Source organism: Anas platyrhynchos, chromosome 7 (genome assembly GCF_047663525.1).
Source record: "Anas platyrhynchos isolate ZD024472 breed Pekin duck chromosome 7, IASCAAS_PekinDuck_T2T, whole genome shotgun sequence".
Classification (NCBI taxonomy): domain Eukaryota; kingdom Metazoa; phylum Chordata; class Aves; order Anseriformes; family Anatidae; genus Anas; species Anas platyrhynchos.
Genome location: NC_092593.1, coordinates 24,805,410 through 24,817,814, shown reverse-complemented (window position 1 = coordinate 24,817,814; position 12,405 = coordinate 24,805,410). Strand labels below are relative to the sequence as shown.

At 55.4% G+C, this 12,405-nt stretch overlaps 1 long non-coding RNA gene across 1 annotated transcript; it reads left to right on the top strand.

The window, feature by feature from the left end:
* The first annotated feature begins 6,136 nt into the window (after window positions 1-6,136).
* LOC113842246 (uncharacterized) lies at window positions 6,137-6,664 on the top strand. The gene is made up of 3 exons (XR_003494584.3): window positions 6,137-6,278; window positions 6,353-6,445; window positions 6,527-6,664. It is a non-coding gene; the product is annotated as an uncharacterized lncRNA (long non-coding RNA).
* The last annotated feature ends 5,741 nt before the right edge of the window (window positions 6,665-12,405 follow it).

Here is a 12,405-nt window from a genome sequence, read left to right as displayed (position 1 = left end):
GCCCGAGTCCTCCAGGGCCCGAGTCCTCCAGGGCCCGAGTCCTCCAGGGCCCGAGTCCTCCAGGGCCCGAGTCCTCCAGGGCCCGAGTCCTCCAGGGCCCGAGTCCTCCAGGGCCCGAGTCCTCCAGGGCCCGAGTCCTCCAGGGCCCGAGTCCTCCAGGGCCCGAGTCCTCCAGGGCCCGAGTCCTCCAGGGCCCGAGTCCTCCAGGGCCCGAGTCCTCCAGGGCCCGAGTCCTCCAGGGCCCGAGTCCTCCAGGGCCCGAGTCCTCCAGGGCCCGAGTCCTCCAGGGCCCGAGTCCTCCAGGGCCCGAGTCCTCCAGGGCCCGAGTCCTCCAGGGCCCGAGTCCTCCAGGGCCCGAGTCCTCCAGGGCCCGAGTCCTCCAGGGCCCGAGTCCTCCAGGGCCCGAGTCCTCCAGGGCCCGAGTCCTCCAGGGCCCGAGTCCTCCAGGGCCCGAGTCCTCCAGGGCCCGAGTCCTCCAGGGCCCGAGTCCTCCAGGGCCCGAGTCCTCCAGGGCCCGAGTCCTCCAGGGCCCGAGTCCTCCAGGGCCCGAGTCCTCCAGGGCCCGAGTCCTCCAGGGCCCGAGTCCTCCAGGGCCCGAGTCCTCCAGGGCCCGAGTCCTCCAGGGCCCGAGTCCTCCAGGGCCCGAGTCCTCCAGGGCCCGAGTCCTCCAGGGCCCGAGTCCTCCAGGGCCCGAGTCCTCCAGGGCCCGAGTCCTCCAGGGCCCGAGTCCTCCAGGGCCCGAGTCCTCCAGGGCCCGAGTCCTCCAGGGCCCGAGTCCTCCAGGGCCCGAGTCCTCCAGGGCCCGAGTCCTCCAGGGCCCGAGTCCTCCAGGGCCCGAGTCCTCCAGGGCCCGAGTCCTCCAGGGCCCGAGTCCTCCAGGGCCCGAGTCCTCCAGGGCCCGAGTCCTCCAGGGCCCGAGTCCTCCAGGGCCCGAGTCCTCCAGGGCCCGAGTCCTCCAGGGCCCGAGTCCTCCAGGGCCCGAGTCCTCCAGGGCCCGAGTCCTCCAGGGCCCGAGTCCTCCAGGGCCCGAGTCCTCCAGGGCCCGAGTCCTCCAGGGCCCGAGTCCTCCAGGGCCCGAGTCCTCCAGGGCCCGAGTCCTCCAGGGCCCGAGTCCTCCAGGGCCCGAGTCCTCCAGGGCCCGAGTCCTCCAGGGCCCGAGTCCTCCAGGGCCCGAGTCCTCCAGGGCCCGAGTCCTCCAGGGCCCGAGTCCTCCAGGGCCCGAGTCCTCCAGGGCCCGAGTCCTCCAGGGCCCGAGTCCTCCAGGGCCCGAGTCCTCCAGGGCCCGAGTCCTCCAGGGCCCGAGTCCTCCAGGGCCCGAGTCCTCCAGGGCCCGAGTCCTCCAGGGCCCGAGTCCTCCAGGGCCCGAGTCCTCCAGGGCCCGAGTCCTCCAGGGCCCGAGTCCTCCAGGGCCCGAGTCCTCCAGGGCCCGAGTCCTCCAGGGCCCGAGTCCTCCAGGGCCCGAGTCCTCCAGGGCCCGAGTCCTCCAGGGCCCGAGTCCTCCAGGGCCCGAGTCCTCCAGGGCCCGAGTCCTCCAGGGCCCGAGTCCTCCAGGGCCCGAGTCCTCCAGGGCCCGAGTCCTCCAGGGCCCGAGTCCTCCAGGGCCCGAGTCCTCCAGGGCCCGAGTCCTCCAGGGCCCGAGTCCTCCAGGGCCCGAGTCCTCCAGGGCCCGAGTCCTCCAGGGCCCGAGTCCTCCAGGGCCCGAGTCCTCCAGGGCCCGAGTCCTCCAGGGCCCGAGTCCTCCAGGGCCCGAGTCCTCCAGGGCCCGAGTCCTCCAGGGCCCGAGTCCTCCAGGGCCCGAGTCCTCCAGGGCCCGAGTCCTCCAGGGCCCGAGTCCTCCAGGGCCCGAGTCCTCCAGGGCCCGAGTCCTCCAGGGCCCGAGTCCTCCAGGGCCCGAGTCCTCCAGGGCCCGAGTCCTCCAGGGCCCGAGTCCTCCAGGGCCCGAGTCCTCCAGGGCCCGAGTCCTCCAGGGCCCGAGTCCTCCAGGGCCCGAGTCCTCCAGGGCCCGAGTCCTCCAGGGCCCGAGTCCTCCAGGGCCCGAGTCCTCCAGGGCCCGAGTCCTCCAGGGCCCGAGTCCTCCAGGGCCCGAGTCCTCCAGGGCCCGAGTCCTCCAGGGCCCGAGTCCTCCAGGGCCCGAGTCCTCCAGGGCCCGAGTCCTCCAGGGCCCGAGTCCTCCAGGGCCCGAGTCCTCCAGGGCCCGAGTCCTCCAGGGCCCGAGTCCTCCAGGGCCCGAGTCCTCCAGGGCCCGAGTCCTCCAGGGCCCGAGTCCTCCAGGGCCCGAGTCCTCCAGGGCCCGAGTCCTCCAGGGCCCGAGTCCTCCAGGGCCCGAGTCCTCCAGGGCCCGAGTCCTCCAGGGCCCGAGTCCTCCAGGGCCCGAGTCCTCCAGGGCCCGAGTCCTCCAGGGCCCGAGTCCTCCAGGGCCCGAGTCCTCCAGGGCCCGAGTCCTCCAGGGCCCGAGTCCTCCAGGGCCCGAGTCCTCCAGGGCCCGAGTCCTCCAGGGCCCGAGTCCTCCAGGGCCCGAGTCCTCCAGGGCCCGAGTCCTCCAGGGCCCGAGTCCTCCAGGGCCCGAGTCCTCCAGGGCCCGAGTCCTCCAGGGCCCGAGTCCTCCAGGGCCCGAGTCCTCCAGGGCCCGAGTCCTCCAGGGCCCGAGTCCTCCAGGGCCCGAGTCCTCCAGGGCCCGAGTCCTCCAGGGCCCGAGTCCTCCAGGGCCCGAGTCCTCCAGGGCCCGAGTCCTCCAGGGCCCGAGTCCTCCAGGGCCCGAGTCCTCCAGGGCCCGAGTCCTCCAGGGCCCGAGTCCTCCAGGGCCCGAGTCCTCCAGGGCCCGAGTCCTCCAGGGCCCGAGTCCTCCAGGGCCCGAGTCCTCCAGGGCCCGAGTCCTCCAGGGCCCGAGTCCTCCAGGGCCCGAGTCCTCCAGGGCCCGAGTCCTCCAGGGCCCGAGTCCTCCAGGGCCCGAGTCCTCCAGGGCCCGAGTCCTCCAGGGCCCGAGTCCTCCAGGGCCCGAGTCCTCCAGGGCCCGAGTCCTCCAGGGCCCGAGTCCTCCAGGGCCCGAGTCCTCCAGGGCCCGAGTCCTCCAGGGCCCGAGTCCTCCAGGGCCCGAGTCCTCCAGGGCCCGAGTCCTCCAGGGCCCGAGTCCTCCAGGGCCCGAGTCCTCCAGGGCCCGAGTCCTCCAGGGCCCGAGTCCTCCAGGGCCCGAGTCCTCCAGGGCCCGAGTCCTCCAGGGCCCGAGTCCTCCAGGGCCCGAGTCCTCCAGGGCCCGAGTCCTCCAGGGCCCGAGTCCTCCAGGGCCCGAGTCCTCCAGGGCCCGAGTCCTCCAGGGCCCGAGTCCTCCAGGGCCCGAGTCCTCCAGGGCCCGAGTCCTCCAGGGCCCGAGTCCTCCAGGGCCCGAGTCCTCCAGGGCCCGAGTCCTCCAGGGCCCGAGTCCTCCAGGGCCCGAGTCCTCCAGGGCCCGAGTCCTCCAGGGCCCGAGTCCTCCAGGGCCCGAGTCCTCCAGGGCCCGAGTCCTCCAGGGCCCGAGTCCTCCAGGGCCCGAGTCCTCCAGGGCCCGAGTCCTCCAGGGCCCGAGTCCTCCAGGGCCCGAGTCCTCCAGGGCCCGAGTCCTCCAGGGCCCGAGTCCTCCAGGGCCCGAGTCCTCCAGGGCCCGAGTCCTCCAGGGCCCGAGTCCTCCAGGGCCCGAGTCCTCCAGGGCCCGAGTCCTCCAGGGCCCGAGTCCTCCAGGGCCCGAGTCCTCCAGGGCCCGAGTCCTCCAGGGCCCGAGTCCTCCAGGGCCCGAGTCCTCCAGGGCCCGAGTCCTCCAGGGCCCGAGTCCTCCAGGGCCCGAGTCCTCCAGGGCCCGAGTCCTCCAGGGCCCGAGTCCTCCAGGGCCCGAGTCCTCCAGGGCCCGAGTCCTCCAGGGCCCGAGTCCTCCAGGGCCCGAGTCCTCCAGGGCCCGAGTCCTCCAGGGCCCGAGTCCTCCAGGGCCCGAGTCCTCCAGGGCCCGAGTCCTCCAGGGCCCGAGTCCTCCAGGGCCCGAGTCCTCCAGGGCCCGAGTCCTCCAGGGCCCGAGTCCTCCAGGGCCCGAGTCCTCCAGGGCCCGAGTCCTCCAGGGCCCGAGTCCTCCAGGGCCCGAGTCCTCCAGGGCCCGAGTCCTCCAGGGCCCGAGTCCTCCAGGGCCCGAGTCCTCCAGGGCCCGAGTCCTCCAGGGCCCGAGTCCTCCAGGGCCCGAGTCCTCCAGGGCCCGAGTCCTCCAGGGCCCGAGTCCTCCAGGGCCCGAGTCCTCCAGGGCCCGAGTCCTCCAGGGCCCGAGTCCTCCAGGGCCCGAGTCCTCCAGGGCCCGAGTCCTCCAGGGCCCGAGTCCTCCAGGGCCCGAGTCCTCCAGGGCCCGAGTCCTCCAGGGCCCGAGTCCTCCAGGGCCCGAGTCCTCCAGGGCCCGAGTCCTCCAGGGCCCGAGTCCTCCAGGGCCCGAGTCCTCCAGGGCCCGAGTCCTCCAGGGCCCGAGTCCTCCAGGGCCCGAGTCCTCCAGGGCCCGAGTCCTCCAGGGCCCGAGTCCTCCAGGGCCCGAGTCCTCCAGGGCCCGAGTCCTCCAGGGCCCGAGTCCTCCAGGGCCCGAGTCCTCCAGGGCCCGAGTCCTCCAGGGCCCGAGTCCTCCAGGGCCCGAGTCCTCCAGGGCCCGGTGGTTTTTTTTTAGAAGCAGTAATGAATATGTGTTAGCCTAGGAGCATAAAAATCAGCTGCTTGATGTAACTGGTGTGCATCTTGGTGGAGCAGAGATTCCCGGCGAACCCAGCGCATTTTGCTTACCTCTATTCCTTTAATAAATTGTAAACTTTGATTATAGTCCTATTTTGAAGACTGAGCCATTTATAACAGTAGTGAGGACTTCCCCCAGCCCTTCTCTGTCACCTTTAGCTCCCCTCCCTTCCCCCATCAAACCTGGTTTAAAGCCCTGGTAATCAGCCCTGAGAGCTTGCTCCCCAGCACACTTGTGCCCCACTTGCCCAGTCCTGGTCCCCAGATTTTTGTGCCAGGAACATGATTCCACAGAGCCTTCAAGCCTTTCTGTAGCTTTAAAGATGCTGAAACGGTCCCTGGCTTAAGAAGAACTAGTTCCCCGCCTGGCACTACGAATCGTTGTTTAGGGCTAAAAGCTGAGGCTCTTGTCTGTTACGTGAACAGCCAGGGAGACTCGGCCTCCCTTCTCTGTTGAGTTCGGTGCTGCCTACCCTTAACATTTTCAGTACTCAGTAGCGTCCCCCAGGCTCTTGTATTTTGAGAGGGATTGCACTCCCCTTACATCATATGGGAATCCCAGTTTTCTGTCTCAAGGGTGAATGGTGTAAGGCACATGTAAATCATTGCAGGTTGTCCTTGTTGTCCATTGCCATGTAAATTAAGGCCATGCAAGTACCTTCTACTGTTTCTTCTTCCCTTTCATTTGTTGTCTGGTTTCTACCAAATATTACATATTTGGTGAAATACCTTAAAACATTACTTTTTAATTAACAACTGTTTGTTTTTTTTTTCTCTCTAGGTCTGCCAGTAGCTGACAGAGTAGAAAGGTGTGCTTCTCTTTCTTTCTTGTATTGAGTTAGAGGCAATGCCTGACATCCAGCTAAGATGTACAAAAGAGAAGGAGAAGGACAAAGCCTGGAAGGAAGACTATGAGCCTTCAGCATGAGAGACCCCCAGAGGGACCACTGGGGACTGATACGCATGAGCCAGTGGGAGGGTTCGGAATCCGGGAACTAATTATAATAACCCTGCCTTTTCTAGAAGTAGTAACGAACATGTATTAGCCTAGGAGCAGAAAAAGCTGCCGCCTGATGTAACGTGTGTGCGTGTTGGAGGAGCCCAGACTCCCCGCGGTCAACTCTTAACCACTAAGTCCCTTGTCAGGTTATTTCTATTAGCAATAAGGAGCAATGGAACCTTAAATATTGAAACCAGGTTGATGAGCCTATTCCACAAGGTCTCATGACTCCACACATGTGAAGTGAAATCTGCCAGGTAGGGATCATTTGACCTTTGCTATAAAGGAAGCATGAGGAGTTATGGGAAGAATTGCCACTCCAGGGGAGTTTGAGGTTCAGGTTACTTAGGGTGCTTTTCTACTGTCCTGGTGAAATGGACTCAGTGTTCCCAAGTAGGCTGCTTTTTCTTTGTGTTTTCTACAATCTCTGTGAAATAGTTTTGGAGACTCTATGAGCTAGTAACATCAGTGGTGACTACTCAGAAAATGGAAAACTCTGGTGGTGCTACTTCCCTGTGAAGTTGTTCGGCAGTGAGTCAAGTTCAGAAGCTGGCAGGTAAGTGTTCCTGGGTTAAAAATTTGATTTGGGTTGGGGAGATTGAGGACTTCTTTCACCTTGTCTGTTTCCAGTGAACTTAGATGGATTCTCAGCTGGTCTCCAGTCCTGGTCCCCGCTCCTGGTCCCCCCCAAGAATTTGCTCCAATACCTTCCCAGGGACAGAGGTGAGACTTACTTGCCTGTAGTTTCCCAGCTCCTCCTTCTTGCCCTTCTTGAAGACCAGAGTGACATTGGCTATCCTCCAGTCTTCAGGCACGTCTCCTGTTCTCCAGGACCTTTCAAAGATGATAGAGTGGTTTGGCGATCACCTCGGCCAGTTCCCTCAGCACACATGGATGCATCCCATCGGGGCCCATGGATTTGTGTGTGTTAAAATGTTCAAGTGTTCTTCAAGTACGTTAAAGTGTTCAAGTTCTTCAAGTCTTCAAGAGCAACGACTGTTTAAATTAAAGTGGTTTGAGTTAAATGCTGCATACATGCTGTGCCATCTCAGGCATGGCCTGATGTTCCATTTCCCTGACTCTTGTGTGGGATTGTATTCTTTGGCAGGACAGACAGCTTATACTTTGGGGGCTAAGTCTTAAACTGCTGCAGTAAATTAACTAGACTTTGACTAGTATAATTATTATTTAATGAGTGTCCCCGACTCACTACGTCACGATTTTGTGTGTTGAATTCTGAGGTCTGAAGCCTGTAATGTCTGTTAAAATGAAAGCAGAATAGCAGGTGTTCCGCATCATATACAGTATCTGTATGAATCAGATGTTTGACAAACTACTCAATGCTGGTCATAAAGTTTGTAAGTCTGGCCCAACAGGTGCCTCACTGGTATAAGTAGATTTTCTGACTGAGATTACACCTGATAATTCATTATCTGATCAGTTTTCTTTTCTGAGTTACTTCACAATTTTGATAATTAAGAAATGGGAATTACCAGTTCTATGTGTCTGACGATATAACATTTGCTACAGATGCGTGTTTTCATCAAAACGTCTTGGAATCTGTCTTTGAATTGAGCACAGGGCATGGGCATGAATGCGTCTTTCCTGCTTTCAGCTGTAATTGCATATTATAGCTGTATCAGCATACATTTTTAAAATTGGACTTGAATAAGGACTTAGCTAATTTTTGAGGGATGTCTGCTGGTAAAGCAGACCTCTTCTAGCAATACTGTGAGATATGGTACACCACACTGCAGGTTTCAGATAATGAAGTTGCAGCCAATTATGTCCAAAATGGAAATTCTCATTTCCATAAAGTAATACCTATTTAAAAAGTAGCCTTCATTCCTGCTATTGGCCTTTTACTTGTCTTTTAACTACAGGGTGCAACTATATGAAAGTTGGCATGACTAAAACATTTTCCTATACTTGAATCAAAAGATAGCTGCTTCATATTTTTTGTGTGTATGTATACTCAATGTGACCATAAATACCACTCATGAATGGTTCTTCCAAATTACATCATTTCAGAATATTTTTTGATGTGATATAATGTCCTAATATCAGTGGCAATCATCTGACATGACAGAACCTGGTAGTAGAATCAAGGCTTATCTAAAGTGAATCATAATTATGGTCACATTTGCTAGTTATATAACTAAACACATTATTTATTTTTAGAAAATATGCAAGACAATCATTAAAAATAAATAAAATATGCAATTAAGGCTCCACTCAAAGTCATCATCCCAAGCCCATGCTGTTCACAAATTCACAACTATTTGGCCCCAGCTCTGCAAACTCACCAGCTCTACACCATACTTCAAGTAGGAGAACACCCCTGTTGGATGTAGAGCATGTTGCAGTCATGATTTTGCAAAGCAGTCCTCAGGGCACAATGAGGAGGTTGTGTTCATCACTGGGATTTAAAAAGTATTTTTGTTTTTAGCACAAATAGCTTTGTCTCGAGAGAATTCTCAAAAAATAAATACTATATTTCCATATTAATGAGAATGTGCTTACATATTTAACACTTCACGTTTTATTCAATTTTTAATACTCTTATCCAGTGGTCTGTACGCATGTACTTAAGCAATGACAAATATAACAGAGCATGCACAAATTAAGAATGCTTTGTTATTAAGAGCAACAAACATCCCCATCTTTTCAGTAACTATCTTTTCTTAATCAATGTCCCATTCTTGAAAAGCGGATGCCTTGCACCATTCCCACAAGGAGCCAAGTACTGAATTACATGTGTTAACGGAAGAATAAGGCTGCCAAATAACAAAAGAAGCAAATGAATGTCATGAAAGGTCATTTAAAAAAAAAAAAAAGTTAGATATTCCAGCAATCAGACCTCTCGTGAACATGAAAAAATTCTGGGATTCCTGAGGGTAAATTAGTTTTAGAAACTAGCAAAAAAATAAAGAGAAATACACATTCAAAAAAAAAAAAAAAAGTAGGGAGCTTTGAATTTGCTACCTACACTATAAATACTAGGATGTCAAACTATCTATTAAAGGGATTTTAATTAGAAATAAGCACCAAGTGGTACTTCTAAAAGTGTTTTTCTTTCAGGATTTTTTTTTTTTAATTAAACTTCTATTTTTCTTTAGTTAACCATTTTGATTTCAGTGTTTATTTGGTACTTTGGAGCACTTTTAATTAGCTGGCTTTCTGCACCATTTCAGTAACATTTCCCAAATCTTTCAGGAAGTAATGCGTCTCTACTTTCTTTCCCCATGCATGCTGTTTACCCATACTGTTGCTGTCTGGTGTGTAAGACTTCCCAGCATCATGTAACAAAGTGGAAATGAAGCACTGAGCTGCCCCTGAGTGTTTGGGACAGAACAAGGACCTTACAGTACAGGGGAGGACACAGTCTTCTTAACAACTACCCAGACACAAGAGAGTGATCCTTGTCCTGCAGCCTCAACCACCGTGTGTGACCGTGGGCACAATTCTAACAGGAGGAAAGGGGGAATGTGAATAAGGCATGTAAAATGACATGCTTTCCCAACGCATCACAGGGATATTGCATGCTAATATCTGCAGCTCTTGTAGATTGGTCTATGGATATTATGATCAAACAAATTTCAGCTGGAACAATGCGCTAGCAGAGAGTACCATTGCTATTCTTGGCTGTAACCGTGAGGCCAAAGTACACAAATGATCACCAGAATTACTCTGTTGTTATGTTTCTTCATTTTGTTTGAAGGAGGAAATCATGTGCTTTGCCAACATGACTCCCACCTCATTGCCACTGTCTCCACCTTACAAAATACTGCACCCCACCAGGTGTGCACACAGAGGGGCACACACACCAGAGCTGGCAGGCTGCACGTAGGCAGTGCTGCTGCAGAGCTCCTGCCCTGCTGGCTCCCGGCACGCTGCTCACTTCCAGATGTCCCTACAGAAACCATCTGGCTCTGCTGAATTAATGCCTTTCTGACCCTGATCTGCTGTGTCCTCTAAGAGTTTGTTTTCATTATCTCACATGAGCTGAAAATGAACTGTAAGCATTTTAAGACCTTACATAGCATTTTCCTATTTTTCACCCCTATACCTTTAATTGCTTTTTACAGTCCAAACAAACTTGGGCCTATAATGAGCCAGACTCCCCTTTAGTGTCAATCAGTGGTGCTCTGCTACTTCAAACTTTCAGCGGCCAAAAAAACCCTCTAATCAACAGCACACAAAAGCACTCAAAATGGTATAATGTATTACGTAGTGCACGTCCATGACGTATTTCAGGTAATGTTTCACCCACAGCTCCTACTGAAGTGACAGACATGCATGCTGCAGGTACAGGTTTTATTGAAAGGATGGATGTACCACACTGCCGCACATTTCACAGTGATGATGAAACATTTTGGAGCGATTCTCTTCCCCTTAGGGGAAGGTGGTTTTTTTTTTTGTTGTTGTTGTTGGTTGTTGTTTTTTTTTTTGTTTGTTTTTGCTTGTTTCTTTTCTTTTTAATTTATTTTAATTTATTTTTTTTTTACTTGTACTTTATTTGTACAGACAGGTATCCTGTAAATTTCTTTGACTCTTGTTCCCCAGCGGTCAGTATTGGGGCCTACCCTTTTTAGTATATGTATTGATGATTTGGATGAGGGAGTTGAGTGTACCCTCATGAAGTTTGCAGACAACACCAAGTTAGGGGGAAGTGGTGATCTGCCAGAGGGTAGGAAGGCCCTGCAGAGGGACCTGGACAGCTTGGATCGATGGGCAGAGGCCAATGCGATGAGGTTCAACATGGCGAAGGGCCGGGCCCTGCACTTTGGCTGCAACAACCCCAGATAACGCTACAGGCTTGGGGCAGAGTGACTGGAAGCTCTGCAGAGGAAAAGAATCTGCGGGTGTTGGTTAATGCTTGCCTGAACATGAGACAGCAGGGTGCCCAGGTGGCCAAGATGGCCTACGGCATCCTGGCTTGTATCAGGAATAGTGTGGCCAGCAGGACCAGGGAGGTGATCATTCCCCTGTACTCTGCTGTGGTTAGGCCGCACCTTGAGTACTGTGCTCAGTTTTGGGTGCCTCACTACAAGAAGAACATCGAGGCCCTGGAGCGTGCCCAGAGAAGGGCTGCGAAGCTGGGGAAGGGCCTGGAGCACAAGTCCTGTGAGGAGCGGCTGAGGGCACTGGGGTTGTTTAGTCTGGAGGAGAGAAGGCTCAGGGGAGACCTTACTGCTCTCTACAGCTACCTGAAAGGAAGGTGTGTGGAGCTGGGGGTTGGCCTCTTCTCACAGATAACCAGTGATAGGACTAGAGGGAATGGCCTCCAGTTGTGCCAGGGGAGGTTTAGGTTGGAAATGAGGAGACATTTCTTCTCAGGAAGACTGGATAGGCATTAGAATGGTTTGCCCAGGAAGGTGGTCAAGTCTCAGCCTCCTGACCTGGAAGTCTGAGATGGGGAGCAGAAGAAACCCCCCACACTTCAGGTGGAAAGTTAGAGACCTGCTGCTCCACCTGGACTGTCACAAGTCTATGGAGCCAATGGGATCCAACCCAAGTGTGCTGAAGGAGTTGGCAGATGTGATTGCTGGGCTCCTTTCCATCATCTATCAGCAGTCACGGTCATCCAGGGAGGTCCCAGATGACTGGAGACTTGCTAATGTGATGGACGTCTATAAGAAGGGTCGTAAGGAGGACACAGGGAACTATAGGCATATCAGCCTGACCTTGGTGCCAGGAAAAGTGATAGAATAGGTCATCTCAAATGCAATCACGTAACGTTTGTGGGACAACCGTGGGATCAGGCCCAGTCAGCATGGGTTCATGAAAGGCAAGTCCTGCCTGACCAACCTCATCTCTTTCTACGACTGGGTGACCCTCCTGGTGGATGAGAGAAAAGGCCTATACTTCAGCAAGGCCTTTGACACGGTTCCCCACAGTATTGTCCTGGATAACCTGGCAGCCCATGGCTTGGACAGGTACACTCTTTGCTGGGTTAAAAACTGGCTGGATGGCCAGGCCCAGAGAGTAGTAGTGAACAGAGTGAAATCCAGTTGACAACCGATCACCAGTGGTGTTTCCCAGGGGTCAGTGTTGTGGCCCATCCTTTTTAATATTTGTATTGATCAGTTAGATGAGGAAATTGAGCACAACCTCAGGAAGTTTGCAGACAACACGAAGTTGGGGGGAAGCATTGATCTGCCAGACGGTAGGAAGGCCCTGCACAGGGACCTGATGAGGTTGGATCAATGGTCAGAGAGCAATGGGATGACGTTCAAAATGGCAAGGGGCTGGCTCCTCCACTTCGGCCACAACAAACCCAGGCAATGCTACAGGCTTGGGGCAGAGTGGCTCGAAAGCTGTGCAGAGTAAAAAGATCTGGGGGTACTGGTTGATGCTCGCAGCAACGTGCCCAGTTGGCCAAGGCCAACTGCATCCTGGATTGTATCAGGAATAGTGTGGCCACCAGAAGGTCCAGGGAGGTGATTGTCCCCCTGTACTCTTAGGTTTGTCCTGGTCTTTTCAACCTTAATGATTTTATGGTTTTATTTTATGTTTTTTTTTTTTTTTTTTGTTTGTTTGTTTGTTTGTCTTTGTTTTTATTTTTATTTTTTCTTTTCTTTTTTTCTGTGACTCATTCACATCAGCACTGCCGAAGACTCAGCTGGGCTGACATGAGCAACAGGCCTGCTATGGAGGAATGAACTCAGGAAGTGCTGGAT